Source organism: Vanellus vanellus, assembly GCF_965231255.1.
Source record: "Vanellus vanellus genome assembly, chromosome: 4".
NCBI lineage: Eukaryota > Metazoa > Chordata > Aves > Charadriiformes > Charadriidae > Vanellus > Vanellus vanellus.
The window spans coordinates 11,800,349-11,808,792 of NC_138909.1; positions in this window are offsets into that span (position 1 = coordinate 11,800,349).

Genomic DNA, 8,444 nt, shown 5'->3' on the forward strand with positions numbered 1-8,444 from the left:
GTTAGGTTTGAGTCCAAAGCAGGTCTTATTTCTTAGCAGAGAGCATTCAGCAAAATAGGGCTACTGCCCCAAAGAGCCTGTCACCTAATTTATCAAAAGATACAGCAAATGAGAAGGAAAACAGTAAGAGCAACAACGTAAATGAAGATGAGAAATAATGATAAGCACAGGTTAAAGTTAGAATCACTGACAATATTATAAAATACATCTCTGAATGCAGTAATATGCTATGTACTAGAATATGCTCCAGCTATAAACAGGAAAATAATGAATGTCAAGCACTGTTTTTCATTGTACATCTCTTTCTCTTACAGACCACAGCTTGAGCACTGAAGCAGCAACCTCATCTTCCACCAAAATGACTTTACACAGTCTAGTAAAAGAACTAATTTTCAGGGATAGTGAAGTAATAATGCAAGTCTTCCTACATTTTTACAATCAAATATGACAAAGTCCACTGTCTTTGGTGGAAATTTCCTTTATCATGCTTTGCCAGCCTCCTGGAAACGAGACATTATATAGTGAAAGACATATTCTGTCTCATTTGAAGGAATCACTCAACCATTCCTCATCTCTGGTGATCAGTCTTTCTTGCTATCTGCATCCTCAGATCACTGCCAATGCAAAGGGAATTTCCTGACTTCAGATCACTTGACATTTTCTGTATCACTCACCTATATTATTGTCTTGTTTCTTTCTGGTGTAGCTGAAAGATACAGCTACGTGAGGAGTGACACACAGCAGAACAGTTAAAGGGTGACACCTAGAGAAATGAATCTGGACCTTCAATAAGTTTACCAAATGGAAGTCTACCATTTTTTGCAGATGGATTGCATGATATAAAAACCTTATAGCTGGCTGCACATATGTACAGATATTTTTAGTTCATTCACTACCTTATTTAGATTGGCAGTGGGCAGGGGATGCAGGAAGGACTAGAACTGAACTCTTCCATAATGGTACACGAGGATAAGTCAGATTCTCTAGTATTGTAAAACAAAACATCTAATTCCCTTTACGGCTACAATATTAAGCTACTCTATCCAGAGCAATAACTTAACCTCATATTCTCATTTATGTTCTAAATTCAGAGCCCCAAGTCCCTCCCAGTTTCTGGTCATCGGGAGATTCTTACTACATTCTCTGAAAATCAATGATTGGTTAATTAGACTGAAACCAGAAGAGCACTGCATCTGGCATTATCAAGTAAGAGTCTGATCTTGATGCTTTCATAGTTTCCTTAGAGAAGGTAGTAGAGGACAAGTCCAATGACAATGATCAACTGTTTTCAAAGAAGGATGTCTTCCTGGGAGCAAGCCAGGCCCAAGTCTCTGTTGACTTTCAGCTGGAGTTCTTTAGATGAAAAACGTCTCATGGAGTGAAGGGTTACAGAAAAATTAGTAGGAAAACACCTATGCTGACCAGATCAACCAACTAACCCAGAAAAACTCAGAGGCTCTAAGAATCTTCAAATAATTTTATGGTAACTTCCTAGTATGTGATGAAATGAAGTACTTACATTAATATGATATGAATGTAATGTTAATACCGTATTTCAGGCATAGACAGTGATTGAGTTCAGGATGATGACCACAATGGATAATTTTTCATAATTAATTAATGAACTATGGTCCCTAATACTAGCACCTTTTCAGATGCTTCAGTCATGAATATATTTCTAAGTTTTGTTGATTTAATGATAAAAAATACACTGACTTAATTACAGAAAATAATTATAACTATGCTGGAAAAACAGCATACATAACCTATATAGATCAAAGTGAAGTGAGGTGAAGAGTATATTACAATGTTCTGTAGTCAACAGCAGTTTAAACTAGGCCTATGACTAAACCAGGTACTAAATTACCCTACTGTAGTCTAAATTAGTGCCTCTCGTGCAGTTAAAATGAATACAAATTTATTTTTTCTGGTGTATTTTCTTGTTTTGTCTCCTTAACATGCAGTATGCATACAGAAAGTTTTCTGGAAAATACAGGTAACCCTGAAGTTTATTATTGCACTTCCAGTTAAGCATCTTCAGAAGACTTATGTTTTCTCTGCCTGTAACTGAGTCCAGTTCAACACAGCACAGAGAAAATCTTTCTCCTAGCTGATAGCAGAAACGTTTCTTTTACTAAATGGTGACTAAATTACATCTACTTGCTTGTCCACTAAGTCTTTTGCAGGATGGTGACAGTTATTCCACAGTTCTTTTTACTCTGATTTCCATATAAAGTTTTTAGGAATCAGGTTTTAGGAATAAACTTATTATAGCAAAGATAATCCTTCCTATTCAGCCTGTGATAAAGAAGTTGTGAAATTACCCGCTATATAACTTTCTCCTAGATTCCTGAGGGCTTAGACTTTTCCCTAATGTTCATCTGTTAAATTTAGTGCAGCATTGAACTCTTAGATTCATAACATCTATTTCCTAAGCTTGTTTTCAAGTGTCTATTTTTAATCATTCAGACTCTCAGACTCTCAAACACCACTCTCTCCTCCGTCTCTTCAACATCCCCCCTCTCCCCCTTTATGTTTCACAGTTTTGCTTCAGTCGCCGTTTTTTTTCTGGGTCCCCTCATATTTCTGGCTACCTACTCTTCTTATCTTTGATACAGCTCCAGTCATCTGCTGAACCACATCGACTTACTGGAATGAACACAGGCTATCAACTTGAAACCTCTCCTCCTCTGAGCTGATTTCAATCAGTTTTCTTCCACTTGGCCTATAGTCTAATTTTTTTCAAGTCTAATTTCAGCTTTAATAGTACTGTCTCAGCAAAAACCAACCAAATGGAATTCTGAAAGGGAGTAAGAAGCAAATCTGTAGAAATTGTGGAAGGCAGAACAATACTTTTGCAGCTCAGGATTGATTCTTCTTTGGTTTGTAACATGTCTCTGCAGGAAATGTGAGAAAATAACCCATCTTAGCCTGAGTTAATAACTTCTTTTCTGGTTTGCTTTTTTTTTTTTCAGTGGGGTTTCAGTTTTCCTATCCTACCTGACAAAATGAGAAAGGATAGCTGGAGGATGGAAGTAAACATATTGTTTAAGACAGGAAAAATGTAATGGAATACTGTTCTGGCAAAAGAACCAAAGATAACACAGCTGATGTAGACATTAAAAGTTACTGTTGTGTTGTTGACAGCAAGTATTACCCTCTGAAAAATACTGACTAGCAAGATAAGAGAAATAAAATTACTTTGGGCTACTTGCCGTTTTGATGTTGTGTGCTACTTTTCTCTGCTTCACAAGAAAGCCCCCGACTTTTCTACTCAGGAAGATATGTATATCTTCTTTCACCTATACTTGTTTCACTGAGCTTTTGACCTTGGAGTTCATCACTGGATCCTGCAGCACAGAAGCCATGCTTTGCACATTCAGGCATCAGACTACGGTGCTTTTTAGGCTCATTCCTCCACTGGGCAGAATAAGGCAGGAGAAAGAATAAACAAGTAATTATGAGAAAAGAATCGGCCAGAATTACAGATAAATTGAAGCCTTATGGGATTAGCAGACCAGTATAGGTACTTCAAAAAGTTGGGGGGGGGGGGGGAAGACAAAATTAGGTGGAGATGAGAGAACTATACACGAAGCAAGGAAGAAGAATGTATCTGGTATTCTGGAGAGAGTGAAGAAATTGTCAGCAAAGGAGATGGGTGGGAAAGGCTGCAAGGTTTCCCTGAAAAAGGTCATGAGATTGCATGCAAGGGATCTGAAGAGGGAGAAATGCAAAGGGATAAATCACTGGTGTGTACAATCAAACCTGGCATTAGAAAGCAAAGAGCCCGTACCTTTCAATAGGGCACGTATGTTTACCAAAAGGCTGGGACCTTCAATCGCATTCTATGTGCATATGCCAGTGACATAATTGGTTTACTTTTGCAAACTGGATATACAATTATGCACGAAATTTAGCGGTCTGTTTTCCCAAGAAGTGATTTTATTTGATTCTATAATGTAATTAGATCAATCCAATATTCAGGTATAAATCCCTTTTCCCCTTTTAATATTTGTACATTCATTTGTGTAATCAGTATATGCAGCAGGCTTTTATCCAAAGGCAAAGTAACATTATTAAAAAGACTAAGCCACCATAGCCTGGAAGGACTGTTGGAAACCACAGAAAACTAAACAAACTTCACTGTTTATTCAATTGGGGTCAAACCTGCAGGCACAAAAACAGTATTAAAGTGCATTCTTAATTTTTAATTACTATCTGTCAATACATTAAAAATCACAATGTCTTTTCCAGTACAACAAATACATATCCATATAGTGGAAGAATGTGCCTACATATATTTAAACCTACTTTTAAATACTGACCAGGAAAAAACATGTTGAAAAAAACCAAGGTTTGTGTGACAAAACAAAATCTGTATAAAGCAATTTTGGTTTGCAGTTCATTAAGAGTTTTATATGCCCTAAAGTGAAAAAATGTAAGTGAAGCAACAAACTCCAGTTCTAAAAAAGTCCATTCTTTTGTGATTTGCTCCAACCATAAAAGAAATGCCTCTCTTTTTACCTTTCTGACTACTCCTTGTCCCCCATTCTCCATCTTGTATCAAGAAAAGAACATGACTCGGGTGCAGCAGGCAGCAAAGCAAATGCTTTTCATATTTTCACTGCAGTGTACTGTACATAATTTCTGGGGTCTCCTTCATTGCTAAAGGAATGTATTTAGCAATCATGACAACACTGCACCCTTTTTTCTTCTGTCAAGCGCATCTGAGTTATCAAATAAAAGATTTGAGATTATAACTGTCTGAAAAAGAAAATAAAAGCCTTACAGAGAAGCAGATGCATTATATATTCCAACTGTATACTGTGCTATGCATGGCCAGCTGTAGTGGAAAAACTGCTTATTTTCATGTTACACGTTGATCTTCTGTGCAGTGTCACAGCATTACAACATCTGGCTTTCCTCCTCTGTCTGCTCTATTTGCTATAGCCACCTCATACGCCTATTTATTGACATTCTCTGCTCTATGGAAGTAGTTTTTGCTGAGGGAATATGCATCTTTTTCTGTTTGTTTACAGGCACTACACACTTCATAACCACAGTTGCCCCTCAGCACAATTCAATTTTCTCAAATAACCTTAGTGCTTGAGCTACCAGTTACTGCAGAGATCATTTTCACTGTTTATTGAAAAAAAAAAAAAAAAAACAAAAACAAAAACTTGACGCTAAACCATAATATTTTGAGCAAGTGTTACAATGGGGAAAACTCTACATATGAAAGCATGTAGGAAGTAGAGAGTTTACCCATTGTTTTCAATAGTTATGAGGAAGTGATTCTGCTATCTTTTTCTGCTGAAGCGGTATACAGTAAAGTATATTATGCATAACCCTACACAACCTTGAAACAACTGATATTTATGAATTCAAATTACATCCATACCTGGATAAGTGTAATGGAAATTTTCTCAGTCATATCGTGATCTTAAATAGGAAATTGAACCAAACCTTATTTAAGTAAGATGAAGAATACCACATAGTCATTTTGTCTTGAAATTTCTCATCACCTTGTTCATAATCATACAATCTTTTCAAAGATTATCATATATAGGTCATGTAACCTAGAAAATAAATAGTACAAAAAGCTTTTCTATTAAAAAATGGGATCATTAGCCCTGCATATGAAAGATAAACTTTTCATTATACTTGCACCAAGGATCAGGCTAGATTATTCTTATAATGCTTGAAAATTATATCCTGCCCAATTTACTCTTTGAAAGTACTTCTGCCAAATGAAAACCTTTCTGTTAAGGGACATCAAGAGCAGACGCCTCCCCTCCTCTAGCAGCTCTGGCCAGGACTCCCTCCTTGCCCAGGCACTGAAGCCCAGCCCAGTGCACCCAGGGACTCGGGGTCTCTGCCCCAGCTGAGGGACGTGGCAGCTGCTGCCTTCCCAGTTGCTGGTTCAACTAGTAGCAAAGCTGAGCCTGTATACAGTAGGGGGCTCATATCCACTCATACCAGTACCCCCCAGTAGCTGGCACTTAGTCCTTGCAGCACTCACACATGGGACAGAGAGTGAGATCATGCAGAGAGAGAGTTAAGAAAGGATTTAGTAGGACAGACTGTGGTGATCAGGCACAGAGCTTAGTCAGACAAGCATAGTGACTGGCCCCATTTTACACAGGACCAGCCCCTTTTATCCCCCTGCCTATTTCTCCTTTGTTCCTCCTCCATTCCCTTCCCCTGCCTGTTCCCTCATCAGTTTGCCTAGTCCCGCTGAGGTTCCCCCACACCATTTTGAACCCTCAGGTTTCCATCCTTATTGGCTGCGAAGTCCTGGTTTGCATGCAGTTTCTTGATAGCCTATCAATTAGTGTGAGTGACAACATTTGTTTCTTGGTTTTGGCTCTGTTATTTTGCCTGTCAGGTTTGTGTCATTTTGTCTCTGGTTTACCTGTTTTTCCTTATTATCCCATTTGACAAGGTCCTTGATCAGACAATCTTACTGAAATAAACGCATCCACATCCCACGCATAGCAAGGGAATGAAAGGCCTGTCATGTGTTTGCACGGTCCCTGCCCTCTCGCATCCAAGCATTGTGAAGGAAAATGTTGCTCAGTAGAGAATCAAACATTTCATCATGGAAAGGAACACAAAAGATAAATGGGAACTATGGGAAGAAAATCTGTGAATGAGAAAGGAAGTGAGCAGGGAGCTGGTGAGTGAGAACTGAGATAGGCTGTAGGGGAAGAAAGCTGATATTCAGACTAAGGAGAAGCAATGGGAATGACGAAGTTACAGAATCACAGAATTTTCAGAGTTGGAAGGGACCTCTAGAGATCATCTAGCCCAACTCCCCTGCTAAAGCAGCATTGCCTAGAGCACATTACTCAGGACTGCATCCAGGCGGGTCTTGAAAATCTCCAGGGAAGGGGACTCCACAACCTCCCTGGGCAGCCTGTGCCAGTGCTCTGTCACACTCACCGTAAAGAAGTGTTTCCATGTATTTGAACGGAACTTCCTGTGTTCTAACTTGTGCCCGTTACCCCTCGTCCTGTCACTTGGAACCATTGAAAAGAGCCTGGCTCCATCCTCCTTCAACCCACCCTTTAGATACTTGTACGCCATAATAAGGTCTCCCCTCAGCCTTCTCTTCTCCAGGCTGAAGAGTCCCAGCTCTCTCAGCCTTTCCTCATAAGGGAGATGCTCCAAGCTCTTAATTGTCTTAGTTGCCCTTAGACTCTCCCCTCATCCAGCCAACCAGTTATAACATCATAGAAAGCTATCAGATTGGTCAAGCATGATTTACCCTTGGTAAATCCATGTTGACCACTTCCAAGTCAGTATGGAGTACCTGCAACCTTCTGATTACAGTAAGAATCCCTCCAGATCCCCCAGTGAAATCTGGTACACTGATGTCCTCCATCAGCAGTAAAGATGTATGAATCCTAGCAACATGTATCGTTCACGACTGCCAAAGAGTCTATACGCTCGGAGGGTGAAAGCCCCTAGCGCTACATCTGCTCTGTTAGCTCTAGGGCCAGAGGCCTGTGCTGGGGATTTAGAGACTCCAGTGCTATTGACGAGCTGGTTATGAGATATAATGGAATGCTTTTCTGTTCCTTGTTTGAATCTATGTCCCAAATGTACATATTACATTGACTAATCTCTGATATTAATGTAATCACCAAACATAAATATAATAAACCCTTCTGTCCCAACCATACATACAAGCTTACTCAAAGATCTACATAAAATCAAATTTAAAGCAATAGAAAAATTGAGATAACGTCCGTAACTAAAACTTAATCTCATTGTAGTAATCCGTTATTAAACTACTTGCAGTTGCCAACTGATGTTCCCCTCTTCACTTCAGAAAATCACGCTTATTCACAAGACCTTTGCAGATAATGTACTAACATTGCATAGTCATATATGCTCTTCATACCATCTATTTACTTTTTGTTGAATATGTAGTGAATGGAAGAAGCAGCTTCAGAAATAAAAATAAGGCAGCTGTATCTGCACTACAGATCTGGATTAGATGTTAGCCTTTTCCTTAGCAGCCCTGTAAAAAAGTTTTATTCCAAACTTTGTAATGACTTTTTAAAGGCTTTCCTTTGCTAGTTCTTAAATCTTTGTCTTGTAGGTTTTTCTGCTACAGAACCCAAGCCAAATTCCTGAGTATTTAGAAGAAACAGAGAATTCAGTAGAGCCTGTATCCTGAGTGTGTACAGCAATAAACTGTGCCAAGCACACTGAAGAACAGCAGTTTACAGACACCCCAAACTGGGTGCCCAAAACTAGTGAATACATTTAAGCTTAATTTCCCTGCACAGCCATTACCCATCTGTAAAATGGAGATAATAAAATCCCTTAACCTTATAAGGATTTTGTGAATATTAATATAATGTCAGGCATTACTTTATGAGTTCCATTTTAAAAATAGCACAGAAAAATCAATAATTTCTGCTTAAATAGTG